Source organism: Podarcis tiliguerta (assembly GCF_965153285.1).
Source record: "Podarcis tiliguerta genome assembly, chromosome: 14".
NCBI classification, from domain to species: Eukaryota; Metazoa; Chordata; class Lepidosauria; order Squamata; family Lacertidae; genus Podarcis; species Podarcis tiliguerta.
The window spans coordinates 51,262,243-51,276,984 of record NC_139547.1 but is presented as its reverse complement, the minus strand read 5'-3'; the positions used below and the strand labels follow the sequence as shown (position 1 = coordinate 51,276,984).

General features: G+C 40.6%; 1 protein-coding gene across 7 annotated transcripts in view; it reads right to left on the bottom strand.

The window, feature by feature from the left end:
• SDK1 (sidekick cell adhesion molecule 1) overlaps positions 1 to 14,742 on the bottom strand; it is a 586,517-nt gene that overhangs the window by 341,025 nt on the left and 230,750 nt on the right. The window lies entirely within an intron of this gene.

Sequence of the window (14,742 nt, the reverse complement as noted above, 5' to 3'; positions counted from 1 at the left end):
GCTTTTGAAACTCACCTTGATTTTAAAAGCAATTCATCATTCAGCATGAAAGGCAGCTACTTGAAAAACACAACCCAGTGTACACATAGTTCTGCAATTCTTTGCACTCTAGCTATAGAAAGATTAAAAGGAGCACCTAAAGCAAACTGCATGAAGCACTGGAGATCTGTATTCAGATAAAGGTTGTATTTTTACCTTTAAGCAGCTTCTAGGGTTCTGATTTTGAAGTAGATATGCTGTGCAATAGGTGGTTTAATCTTTTCCTTCTGCTGTTTTCTAAATCTAAGTTCCATCCCTATGGATCTAATAGCAGGTGGGAGTGGAAGAGACATGATTTAGATCAAGAAAACAGCACAGAGGTAAAGTTATCCCCTCCCTGAGCACCAGTGGCAAAGATCTAGTGGCAAAGATTTTTGTATTTAAATGTTGGCAAATGCAAACAAAGATCTTCTGCATCTTGGGCAGTTTGACTCTTAGTGACACCACCAACCTGTAATATTTAATTCAAACAATTGACTCCAGTCATCCCAGTAAATACTATTTCATTGCAAAGACAACAACAACAGGAATACAGGAAGAGCTAACCTATTGCTTCTTCAGACAGACCTGCTTCTTAAGCATTCATCCTTATTTGCTTGTCCAAATCCTATTTTAAGGTTATATGATATTCACTGTTTGTTGAGCACTTGTTCTGATTTTCTTCCAGGAAGATTATACAACAATGAACAATCATCCTGATTTTTGATTGCATGGGAGTGATATGTCTTTCCGTCAATTTCCTCATCACTTTCCTAACTGCAAAAAGACTATTGTTGCTTTTAAAGTGAATTTGTTGTGCCAGAGTAATTGAGTACTGTCCTTAATTACTCAAATTTAAATTTTGCAGTCTCCAATCAAACTCCTCTTGCAAAATACTTACAGCTCAGAGGTAACCTTATGAAATGTCACTGTTAAGAGAATGCTAATGTCCATTTCTGGGGAAGTTAGAATGCGTGGAGACAGATCAAAGTCATCAGAATTTCAGGAGATACAAATGTATGGCCTATGAAGCTTCATATACCAAGAGCTGAAACAAATAGCTAATTAACATGCTTAGCTCGAAGAAGTTATAGAGAAAAGGAAGAGCAAAGCTGCTTTTGACAGCTGTAATTGTACCACCTCCTAAGTTAGAGCCCATCCACACATTTGTTTGTCCTGTGATTTCACGTGATTTCAAGTCATGGGTACGAGAGGGTCATTTGTTTCTTTCTGTCCTGCCACTTTCCCCAAATCTAGATTCCCCAGTCTACTGCTGAATCAGAACAAACTTCCATCCACAGAAAACCCAATTGATGTTTGTTCTGATTTAGCAGTAAACAGTAGTTTTTCCTAGGAAAGTGATGGGGCAAATAATACTAATAATAACAACAATAAAACTTCTCAGCCCCATGACTTGAAATCACTTGAAATAATGAGATAAATGGCAGTGTGGGTGGGCCCTTAGCATGGCATCTTCTCAGAGGAATCAGCAAAGTCTAGTATAAATTTGCTCCTTCTTGTAAGAAATGCTTCTATAAACCAGTCCTTGTAAAATTGCTCTAGCCTTTTACGTCCGCTTGCCTGCAACACTAGACTTTCCACATTTACTCAGCAATCAACCTCCAGTTTTAAATTAAAATCTATAACAATTGATGGACAAATCATTGTCAAAGAGTTTTCCAGCACGCTTCTTCAAAAAGCAGAGGCCACAGAGGGGAAGAATGGGGACGATGCATGATTTGTGTTTGTTATCTTGACTTCTGGGAGAAATGATGCTACCTTTAAGTTGTAACCAATCTCTCAGAGGCTGCAATGGTCTGTGCTGTAGTAACCATCTCTTCAGTACATCTCTTGATTGCATTCATCTCTTGAGTACATTCATATATAGTGCTAATGCTACTGCAACCTGTTCAGCGGCGGCAGTAGCACTTGGAGAAGGCACAAGAGAGCACTCAAGTGGCTCCTGCTGCTACTCAGAGGGAACATTCCATTATAAGTCTTAATAAATGTGCACAATCTTAGTGGTATTTTGTAACTTGGGGACTATGTGCCCATATTGATAACTCCCCTCTCAGATCTCCAAGACCAATGTCATGTTCTCAGACAGGCAGGTATAACTCTGCTTGCATGGAATGATGGAGAGGAACTAAGCGGTTGGTGGTGATGAGGCTTCGGTAAGGAGGTGCCAAGGAGGGCAGTGGGACAATGTTAGCATCAGCAAAAGGTGACTTATTGGTGGCCCAGAAAAGACTTTGGAATAAGCGAAGCTCCCACACAGAGGGCTTGCTCACACGTCCGCTTGCCCTGTGCCTAGAAAGCAAGGGGCCAAGCAACTTACCCTTGCTCCACTCCTTTCACAGGGAAGACCCACTCTTTAGTGCTAAATCAGAGCAAATGTCAATCCGGAGAAAACCCAAAGTGCTTTTTCGTCCGATTGCGGTTTCCCCCCAGGGAAAGGAGCAGAAGAAGAAGAGTGGATAAGCTCTGAAAGCGGGTGGTTAGGAAGGATTTTTTAAAAAAGAAAATGGAGTGCTGGAATTGCAATTAAGGTAAAAGTTGACAGGGACTATATTGTTGGACAAGATACATTACTTCAAAGTTTCCTGCATTTCAGGGGGTTTAACTAGATGACCTTTGGGGTACCTTCCAACTCTACAGTTCCATGAGTCTACCTAATAAGCCCTAATTTTAAGGGGTCTGCACTACATATATGGAAGACAGGAAAGTAAGACAGAGAATGTTTCAACTGGAGTGGGGTTTCCAACTGGGAAAGTTAATTTGAACACAGTTAAATTAAATACAATATATTCAAATACAAATTATCTATATGCCCTTCCACAGAAAGAGTAATTCTAAGCATGTTGGCACCAGCGGGGATCTTTTTTTTAAATGGGTCTTAGACATGAAGGCGGCTAATCCAATCCAGTCTCAGGGATGGAGTGAAGAGATCCACCTTTTCCTTGCCTTCACAGAAAGTATTGACACCCCACCCCGCCCAGTTAAGGAAAATCAAGATATTACAGTAGACCTGCTTCATATTACGCATACACCTAAAAAAGTAAAGTTAAAGGACCCCTGACAGTTAAGTCCAGTCATGAATGACTCTGGGATTGCGGCGCTCATCTCGCTTTACTGACTGAGGGAGCCGACGTTTGTCCACAGGCTATTTTTCCAGGTCATGTGGCCAGCATGTCTAAGCTGCTTCTGGCTAAACCAGAGCAGCGCACGGAAATGCTGTTTACCTTCCTGCTGGAGCAGTACCTACTGTATTTATCTACTTGCACTGGCGTGCTTTCGAACTGCTAGGTTGGCAAGAGCTGGGACCAAGCAACGGGAGCTAACCCCATCACGGGGATTTGAACTGCCAACCTTCTGATCGGCAAGTCCTAGGTTCGGTGGTTTAAACCACAGCGCCTCCTGCGTCTAGTATGTATGTACGTATATCATACATCTAGTATGGCTTAAATCCCTACTGAGTTCATTAGGACTTACTCCCAGCTGAGTGTGTATAGGGTTGTAGCGTAAATCAGGATAATATTTAGATAAAAGAAATTTATGGTATTGCCTTGGGGTGATTATCTTACATGAAGAAATGATTTGTGGAAATCAGTAATGGAGATTACTTAATTTAAGATGGAAGAAAGTTTCTTCAATTACTCAGTGCACTCAAAACTGGAATGTGAAATTGCAAGTCTTAACAAATCTGCACACACTGAGAACAATAGTATCTTGTAATTTTGAGAACAGGTAATACTGTAACTATATTTAATATGATAGGGGAAACTTAAGCGAGCATCCCCATTAGACTCCATGGGTGATAGTTCTAGTTCCAGTTGCATTTCAAAGGATCTCACAACCAACTGTATGCCCTGTACTGTAGTGTTTTGTTTCTTAAACTTAGTAGAATTTCATAAGTATTTTGTGAAACGCAATTTGATGAGATACTAAGTTTGCTATCCAGTCCAAAGCTTTGCCTAACAACACAATCCTACTCAAAGTTCAATATAGATTTTTGAACTTACTTCTAAATAAATTGGTGTGGGATTATAATCAAGAACAGCACTCTGGATGGAGGCTCCTATTTTCCACATGAAAATGAAAGTGCTTTGAAAAAGTACTTTACTTTCAAATATGAAGTTGCTGTTTCTTGGGGGTGGGGGGAAGGCCATAAAGCTTGAGGAAAAACAGTTTCCATCTTCAGTGTTGTTATTTTTACTTATCCCAGTGCCTTGGGTTTCTAGCCTAAAGTCTGATTCCAGGATGCTTAGCTTGTTAAACTTTTTAAGGTAGACAAAAATGGCATAATGGCTTTAATCTGTCAATATTTTACAATTGGCACAGAGAAAGAATAGAGTACAGTATGATACGCTGTTGAATTTTGAGAAATACGTAAACATGTCTAATGGAAGATTAACATGCAAATGTATATCACCACCTTGACTCTCCAGGTTAACAAAGATGAAGATTAACTAATTCTCCAAGGATAATCTGAAACATAAGCTTCTGGAATCAAATGAAAGGTCAAGAGGAAAAAGAAAACAGTAGCCATCATAGGGAGAATAATGTCTGCTTCCTGCCAGATGGTAACCTGGCCCCACATACATTATTGAAAAAGTCACTATGTTAAACACCGGGAGGGGGGGGGTGCAAGGCACCTGTCTACCTAGAGCAGTTAATTCTGTCCAGTTGAAACAGTGATAAGCAAAATATAGATTAATAGCCTGCATGGGGCATCAATGATGCATTTTCAGCCCTTGAGGCAGATGTGTGAGAAGGAAGAGCAAGCAGGAAGAAAAAGACAGGAACTCATGTCTGTAGTAAATTACTTGCTGTGCGGTTGAAGAAAGGCCCCCCTGGGCGGGGGGAGTCTCTGTGTGCTACAGTTTCCACACTGAGAGAAGAAAAGTGGTGGCTTTAAACAGCAGAAGTTTGGATAAAGCAGCAGTGAAGGAACACTATGGGGGGAACAGTCATTTTAAACACCACCATATAAACTCCCTAATTTCCCCAAACTCAAGATGCTTACTAAGAGAGGGAAAAAATGGCATTATTTATCAGGAAGATGGCCAGGGTTAGGCTTTATAGGGGTTATATGTAAAAAGGGACGCGGGTGGCGCTGTGGGTTAAAGCCTCAGCACCTAGGACTTGCCGATCACACGGCCGGCAGTTCGAATCCCCGCGGCGGCGTGCGCTCCCGTTGTTCGGTTCCAGCGTCTGCCAACCTAGCAGTTCGAAAGCACTCTCGGGTGCAAGTAGATAAATAGGGACCGCTTACTAGCGGGAAGGTAGACGGCGTTTCCGTGTGTGGCTCTGGCTCGCCAGAGCAGCGTTGTCACGCTGGCCACGTGACCCGGAAGTGTCTTCGGACAGCGCTGGCCCTTGGCCTCTTTGAGTGAGATGGGCGCACAACCCTAGAGTCTGTCAAGACTGGCCCGTACGGGCAGGGGTACCTTTACCTTTACCTTTTTATGTAAAACAAGGCAAGATTTTTCCATTTATGGATCTTAAGATCATTCCTCCCCACTGCAACCATCAATGGTCTTATATGGATGCTGAAGGAGAAAAGTCAGAGGATTCTTCCCTGCACCTCAATTATTGAAGAAGAGGGAGTTCAGGGCTTCATTTTTGTTGATTTCTCCCCCTTTTCATCCAAGACACCAACTCCTGGAGAGTTAAATATTTGCTAGCTTTATAGTGACTAGATTGCATGATAAACAGATAATGCCAGATTACTGTATCATAACAGAATAAAATCCAAGCCACGGCAAAACCTGATTTGGTCTATACTTACAACACAGCCATCTGTTTAGGAGCCAAAGGGCATTCTATTTTGTCAAAAGGCCTAGATAAAGCTCCCTTTACAGAGCTGCCACACAGCTAATACAAACATCAAGCTGCTTTTTGTGCAATATTAAATGCCGGGGGGGGGGGGGAGGGATCTATGTGCCTTATAAAAACTTCAGTTTGGATCACATCTAACTGGAGCTGATCCTTCTATGCAAGAACTTAAGCGACTCAGAAACAGCGAGTCTAGGAAGAAATGAGGAGATTACAGGGCAATAACAATGTAATCACTCAGGGATTCCCTGTAGGATTGTCATCCTCTGGCAAAGTCTTTCTGACATGAGCCTGTCAGGAAAAAATATGCTAGTCATTCTTTTGTAATTATTAATTGCAGTTTCATTGCTTTTAACAAAGAAAAGGAAACATACAAATGTATGCTCAATATTTGAGGCTGGGGTGGAGAATGTTGTTGGACTCCAACTCCCATCAGCCCACTATAGCCAAAGGTCAGAGAGGGTGAGAGTTCTAGACCAACATCTGGAGGGCAGCAGGTTGCTCACTCCTCTTCTTGGCTCTGTGTCACATTAACTTTCACAAAGCACTTGTTTTTAAATACATTCTAGGGAACCGTTAGAAGAAGCTTATCAAGTGCTATTTAAGGAGAAGATCAGTAATGGCAGGCAAGCTATTTTGGAAGGTAGATTTTTACATGATTACTGAAGTCCCTGGCTATGCAAAGAAACTGAGAGTGCCCCTAGCTAACTCCTCCATTCATGCAGTGTGGCCCAACAGACCAAACCCCAAGGCAAATGACTGCTACTGAAAAATTAATACTCGCCGATCCCACAACTGTTTGAGCAACCACAACGCAAAAGGCATACTCTTTGTGGAAACTAGGTTTGTCTGGTTTTGAGGTATACTCATATTCCAGAGCAGACCATATCCACAGAGCAGAATGATGTACCATGATGTATAGAGATAGCCACTTTAAATAATAATAATAATAATAATAATAATAATAATAATAATAATAATACAAGCAAGATAACATTTTCTTCTCCAGGTAACTGCCTCAGCTTCTCAATCGAATAAGAAAATGCTTGATCTTTTTCTAAATGCTTCTATTTGTACATGATACATGTGATCCAATCTAGAAAGAGCCTACCACACAGGTTAGCTACCACTTGAAAAGTCATGTGGTTCTACTGTCCAGCATCCCTCTCTAACAAAGACAAAGTGAGTTTTAATTTTTTAATTCTCTTGTGTTTAAAACTGCAGCTCAGCTTCTGGTTCAGCAAAGGCCTTTCATGTTTGAATGTCTACAAAATACCCAACTTTACACAGATTTTCATTTCACACATGCTTGAAAATACTAAGATATGGTTTTCAAGTCCTTTCAAAGCAGGTGGCTTACACTGCATGTATAAAACTGGACCCAGTGATGTGCAAACTCTCTGTTTAATTCAGAACTGGCATAGTAATTATAAACTATCTCCCTGCCCCCCACTCATCAAAAGACTCATTTATTTTCCGAGAATTCTCTCTTGGCATGGAAGGGTGGTACATGTGTGATTAGGGTGTTGCATTGTCCCCTGGAAATTGTAGCTCACAGCTACAGCCACTGCTGAGAGCCACTTCGAAACTGAACCACCCACCCCTTGCCAAAACAAATATTAAGGGGAATACTTAAATCTGGATTGGAGACAAGAACCATATAAAATGTTTGCAATAAACAAATCAATAGAAGTGACTCAAACAGAGGGCAGGTACCAAGTTTCATTGTCATGCAGTCTCATTATGTTGAGCACAGAAATCAAATGTTTCACTCATCAAATATTTGATAAATTCTGCGCCTAGACCTGCAAAGCAGTCTTACTAACAGAATCAGCAGAAGTGTAATGTTACATATGAAGCCAGAGAAGAACTTCCTAGGCAAAATATGATAAATTCATTATACAATTAAGCTTGGTGACCTCAGGTAATTATGAAGCAAAATTGTGAATTATTACCTGAACCAGGTAATTATGAATATCAGTGATATAGTGAAACACATGTTCATCTTCTTAAAGAGTCCAGGCTGAGATACTTCTAATTACTGTTCCACTATTTGCTGAGTTTAAAAAATAGGCTAAAATCCAGACAAAGTCAAGGATTTTTATTTTTCGCTGATGCCAATGGGATGCCCATTGAAATCAAGAGACTTTATAATGCTTAACTTTGGCTGGATTGTCCTGTCATTTTCAATCTTCACCTTCAGAACCCACCATGGGACTGCTCTAAATTTCCTGAAACACGCACTCATCCATTATGAACTCAAATTGTCATGACAGCCCTTTTCCACCGGGACTGTCAACCTAGAGAGTTGTTTGCAACAATGCTACTATTTGACATTCATCCATCAGTGCAAAACAAGAACAGGGCTTATTTTCAAATCTATACCTCAGCCTTAGTGGAAAAGACATTGACGAGGAATTATTGACCCTTTTATAGCATAATACAAAAACAGGGATAGAAAAAAATGAAAATTAGAGATGAGTTATCTGGCAAAGTAATAAATAATACCTGGTCTTGAAGTAGACATAGTAAACTTGGGCAGGTGTCACTTATTACTTATTAAAGAACACGATTATAGGGCCAGTTTGCACTAAAAAAATCAAAATCAAAAAGTAATGTCTGACCACTTTATCCCAGGAAGAACATTATATGTATAGTCTTAATCCAGGCACTGAACAGACCCAGACCTGCTTGCCTTCAACCAGGGTGCTATGTCTTGTACCTTAAGACATTAACATATGCTAGGCATAACCCAGAATGTATTTAAGATTTTGCAAATATAAACACAGAAGATTGTAGCTCTGTTTTAGGACATGAACAGGGTTCTACAACTTCTGCCTGTGACCAGATCTCTCTCAAAGAACAGAAGAGGGGAGGCTTAATTTTGTTTCCAAAGAGGGGGATGGAGATGTTCTTGAAATCCAGGAGTTATATAGTTACGGTCAAAGTGAATAATTAGTGGACTCCCCCCCGTTTGTTGGTTTGTTAAGAAGTGATTGATTAAAAAAACCCATCACCTTTAATGTCACTTTTTCTCTTACTTATCATGAAAAGTGATTGTTTCAGAATAGCCATCTTTTCCTGAACAGGATCCCATAGTGTGTCCAAAATGCTGCAGTTCAGTGCCTAGAAACCATGGGTCTGAGCGATTTTGCCTTTGCCCCACCATTTGCCCCCAAGAAACCGTCTCTTTAGCACTAAATCAGAACAAACGACAATTTGCAGAACACTCAATTGCCCTTTGTTCTGATTCAGCGCTAAATGCAGGTTAATCCTGGGGGGAAGGGGCAGGGCAAACGGAAGTGTAGATGAGCCCCATTCAGCAGCAGAGCCAGCCGCCTCCTAGCTTGCTTCATCACTCTGGTGTACACTAGGGGGCCAAACAGGCTCTATCAATATATTCAATATTGATTCTATTTAATATATCACCTTATATTCAGCTCATTTAACTCCTCCACCTGTTGAACTCCCCAGTCTGGCAATTTCTGTAGACAGAGCTAGCAGTCATTGGAAAGCAGAATGGTAAAATTACTTAATTAAAAAGGAGTATTTCTACACAATCCAGATTTCCACATGACTGGTCTGCAAAGGGAACTGTCTGTACTAATGGTGGGCACGGAGCTGATTTGCATTTGGAAGGCTGATGACCAGTTTTCAAATACAAATAAATACAATCATTCATTGTCTCACTATGCAATGGCGTTCTTTGTTGGCACAGACATTTTCGCCGTTATCTCGCATGTTATTAAAATAGCACCTAGCTTTCAGATATATTATAGCACCACCAGAGCATGCTATGCTATGGAAGTAGTCAAAAGCTTTATTAAGCCCTCTGAGGATGTGATTGATGGCCCCCCCTCGCTGTTCCAGTAGCAGGCCCACTTGAAAATACTGTGCTGAACAAAAAGCAAATTAGTAATGAAATGCACCACCCCTTTGTCATAGGGTAACCTGGTGAGCAGATGGTGAATGAGGTGACAGTGACAGAGATGAATTTTTAATGACAGAGCAACAGTTTTAGTCCATAAATTGAGAAAAGCTTTAGCACTGCCAACCTTGCTGTCCCACAGCTGCTTCTATCCCCATATTCAGCCGCACCGCTGTTGCTAAAGTGAATTCGTTATCTTTGAGCTACATGTTCTGACATACACTGTTTCAAGGCTCTGTAGTCCTAATGGCTCGAAAAAGTGAAGCATGCCATCGTGTGTAAAAAGACCTGCTTTCTTGTTCCAGCAGGCTTTTTTGGAATTGACTACTTTTAATTAAAGGGCTGGTGTCGTGCTGTTTTTATTGGAATTATTGGTATGTTTGAAACAGATTTGATATATGTATATAGTTTTAATTCTATCAATGTTTAATTATATTTTAATGATGGATTTTTCTGTGTTTTTAGCAATTCTTGGTTTTCCCCCCTGTAAAGTGCCTTCAGGCCTGTCAGGAGAAAAGACGGGGTATAAATAAACATGCAATAATAATGATCATAATCACAACCATAGTTGTTTTAGAACCATGAGCTCTAATCTTTTACCACACCTTTGACTTGCATTTAGTTTGAACTAATGTAGTATTGACCAATTCCTTGCTTGATTATAAATTCAACAGCAGATCCTTCGAAGCAAGGATTACCAGCTGACAGCATGAGGCTCCTCTACCAAATTTGATTCACATCTACAATTGAAAAGTCTTTCCAAAGTTCAGTCATAAATCTAATGTTTTCAAGTCATAAGAGATGGTCTTCATTTGTTAATGTCGACAGTATGAAAGTAGTTTGTGATCTGGACAACACATTGGAGAATAAGTGGCCCAAAGAAAATAAGAAAGCTTGGATATTCCTGCTTTAGAATACTGAGAAGTCAACACACCAGGTGGGGTAGACTCACTATGCTTTCTTCCTGGTAGGGCAGGTCACTCTTACGTACTAGCAGAGGCGAGGTGACAGGAAAGTCAGTGAGATGCAAATGTCCCAGCAGAGCCAATGCAGAACTCCTTCCAATGAGTTTGCACAGCACCAACTTCTCCCTCCTGGTAAGCAACAGTAACCCACCTGCTGGGAAGAGAGCATAGTAGAGGCTCCTCACTTGGTGAGCTGTTTCTGCTGCACACTCCACTGAGCAGGGGACATTTTCAGGAGAAGCCAATTTCCTCAGCTCAGGAACACTAATGACTGGAGCTTGGAAGAAAGTTGTTGCTTCTGCAATGAAGCAGTTCAGCCTGGGATGCTATATCACTTCCTGGCTCTCACCCAGGCATTGACCCAGGTAGCTGGGCACTTTGGCAGTAGGCTCTGAAGCTCCTGCATGGCTCACCATGTCCTCTGCTCTAGAAGGAAAATCTGAGAGCCTGCCAGGAACCGAGCCAGCCAGTATGGGGACCTCTAATCTTCTGGTAGGGATGTCCACCTCCAAGGGCTCTTTGGAGGGGTCCTGCTTCCAATGTTCCTTCTCTGAGGAGACTTCAGGACAGTACCAAGAGAATTTCCACTCTCTTATCTATCAGGCCTAGCACATTTCACCACTCTTCTTCATGAGAGCTTCCCCCTTTCAAAAGGAAAATAAGAATACAACGAGAGCTGTTTGCAATAGATGTTATTCAAATGAGACTGGAGGATCAGGGAAACAGTTGAGATATTGCCAGGTTGTCCTTCAGCCCATAGATGAAAAAAACCACCCCAAACCTTAAAACCTCTTGTGCTCTGTTCAGTAATTTTGCGGCCAAAGTTCTTTCCTATACCCCCTTGAATCAGTTACAAACAAGAGAACAATTACCATCCTGCTGAAGCAAATATATGGTTCACCACCCTGTATTCAGAGGTGGAGGCATGACATATGATTATGCTGGTGGCACTAGACCAGGACACATTTTGTTTCTATGGAAAAGCCCAAAACACAATGCAATGTTTTATTAGTCTTCCTATTCAGTTTGAATCAAAGGCCTTTTTAAAAAAATCAAGTGATGTTCTCTTGAGGGAGAGAGGAATATGTATGCCCTTCCTCTGATCCACACAAAACAAGGGCAAAATGATTTTGCAATCAGCCTTTCTTGTTTGAGTCTTTCTGGCTTCCTAACTGAAAGAAGTCTGTGCTAAGAAACCACAAAGAATCTTCTGATCCCAAACCAGATTTTGTATTTCTCCCAAGATGAGTTATTTTGGATATGGCCTAGGAAGAATATTCCTAGATTCTAACACTGTAGAAGAAAACACTGGTGCTGCTTACCCTTACAAATCTGGATCTAGTGCTTATCAATGACAGGACAGCGGTTTAAGTGTATTATCTCTCCAACACAGGAAGATTTATATATCGTGGAGGTTCTCCTCCTTGATGCGGTACACAGAGAAAACAAGAAGACAGAAGATGTCTTAACATAAACATTTATAATGTTTTATTGGCATATTTTTAATGTTTCTCATTTTTAACAACATGTTTATTGCCTTTGCTATAGGATCAAATGCCTCTCTTGTGATTCAGCTTATTGTATTTTTATGTCACCCTCCAGTTATATTCCCAGGATGGTTTAGAAAACCTACACAATTAAAATGTTGATACAAAAATTGGAACACACAACAGTCTTCCACCAATTGCAAAACAGTGCTCAAGGAAACTCCATGATCAGGATTTCACACATTAAAAAAAACAACAACAACAACCCTGAATAGCAGCTGGGGAATCAAATCTGGGCTGAAGTGCTTGGGAAACAAGGGTTACCTGTTTCCACCATGCCATTTCTCTAAATTCATCCTCCCCAACCTCCTAGTTGCCATGCTGAGAGGAACATATAGGGGCCCAAATGGCAATTGCATGTTTTACATGCAATAGAAAGCAGAGCATTTGGGACATGGTTGTTTTAACTGGGAAAATGGTGCCGTGGAAAAAGGATTAGCCCCTCTGCCACCAACATTGTAGCCTCACATTCTGGGCCCCTGGTGCTTATTATTAGAAAGAAAGAAAATAGAGAAAGGGAGATCCTGTTCACAGGTCTTGAGCATCACAACTAGTTTCACCCTATTAGGAATTATTTTAGAAGTATTTATTTATTTATTTATTAGGGCAACCCAAAGCAACTTACAACCAAACAAATGTCCCAGTCATTAAACAGTTAAAAGTTTGCAAATAACTTGAAAACAGGGGATGGGGAGTAATTATCTCAAGTCTAAGTATTAGTCTTATTAGTATTATGGCTTAATTTCCCCTACTTCTGCCTAATGCCTTTTTGTGCGCCTGTCAGACATTCTGTTATGACTGCGGGGAAAAGACAACTGCTACTTCCCTGCTCATTTTCAATTCCTTTAATAGCACTTGAATTACACACAGTGGGTGGGCGGGTATTTCAGTTTTAAACAGCAGTTTCCCAACAACCCTTTGTATTGGAGTATGTTGCATATCACAATATTCACGTCCCCAGAATTCACACTTTGCATGAAGTATAGGCACATACTGTAATGGGCATATTTATCTTTCTCACTGAGTAAGAGCGTCTTCCCCAAAATCTTCTTTTATTTATGTTATTTTGAAGTTTGTCAATCAATCCAAGATGCCTTGAATACAACCCTTAACACAAACACATTAATGTATCTTAAACATATAGATAGAGACACCCAGATTCATATCCAATGTTAGTCAGACTCAGGGTTGACCAACTGAGAGAAATGGACTTAAATAATGGCCAATTCTGAATATGACTGGGTAATGGGACATCACCCCTAAGCGAAAGTGCAGCTAAATAAATTAAATTTTAAGATTTAACATACTGACTTCAACTCCAAATACATTCCATCAAGTATGTCAACTGGTGTGGACGGTAAACACAAAAATAGATTTTGTAAGCATTGCAAGTATGGATAAAGTCATAGCTGTCAATGCTTCCCTTTTTTTAAAGTGAAATTCCCTTATTCTGAATAAGATTCCTCGCAAGAAAAGGGAAAAGTTGACAACTATGGATAAAGTATGAATGAAGGCACACAAAGGCACAGACAGAAACAATGACCCACATATGCATGAATGTCTTAGTGTGGACACAGCCCTAGTTAGCTATTTCATTGCTCATTGAGGAGAACTTATGGCAAAAATCACTGCAGATCTCACTTCACAATGCAAAGCCCAAATAATAATAATACAGTAGTAGTAGTAGTAGTAGTAGTAATAATAATAATAATTTATACCCCACTCATCTGGCTGGGTATCCCCAGCCACTCTGGGCAACTCCCAACAGGATAAAACGTCAAACATTAAATATTTCCCTGAACAGGGCTGCCTTCAGATGTCTTCTAAAAGTCAGATAGTCATTTATTTCCTTGACATCTGATGGGAGGGCATTCCACAGGGCGGGCGCTACTACCGAGAAGGCCCTCTGCCTAGTTCCCTGTAGCTTCACTTCTCACAGTGAGGGAACTGCCAGAAGGCTCTCGGCGCTGGACCTCCGTGTCCAGACTGAATGATGCAGGATTCAATATTGCTTATCCTTGATTAAATAAGTCTGTTCCTATATATTGAGCCAACCCACAGCAGCATCGGTGAAAGTCCCTACACGGCTTACATGAATAAATGTCCCAGTGCAAATGTAATGTCCCTGATCTCCTAAGAATTGTTAGGAGATGGGGAGAATGCTGTTTGCTCATCCATTTCCTGTTAATCCCTCCACCTGACTTACATAAGCCCTCATCTCCATTTCAAGATGTGTGCAATGATGTAGGATTGAAAGAGGTTTGCCAATCCTGACTATTATGGGGAATCCTGGGTCCCAATAGTATACTTTCTGTAAAGAACGTTTTTCTTCAGAGGGCCTTGTGAATCAGAAAACTTAAAAGTACACAGTTAAACAACATATTCATATTCAACATATTCATGAGAAAGAGAGATTCTTAACACACATATAACTGAAGAGCAAGAA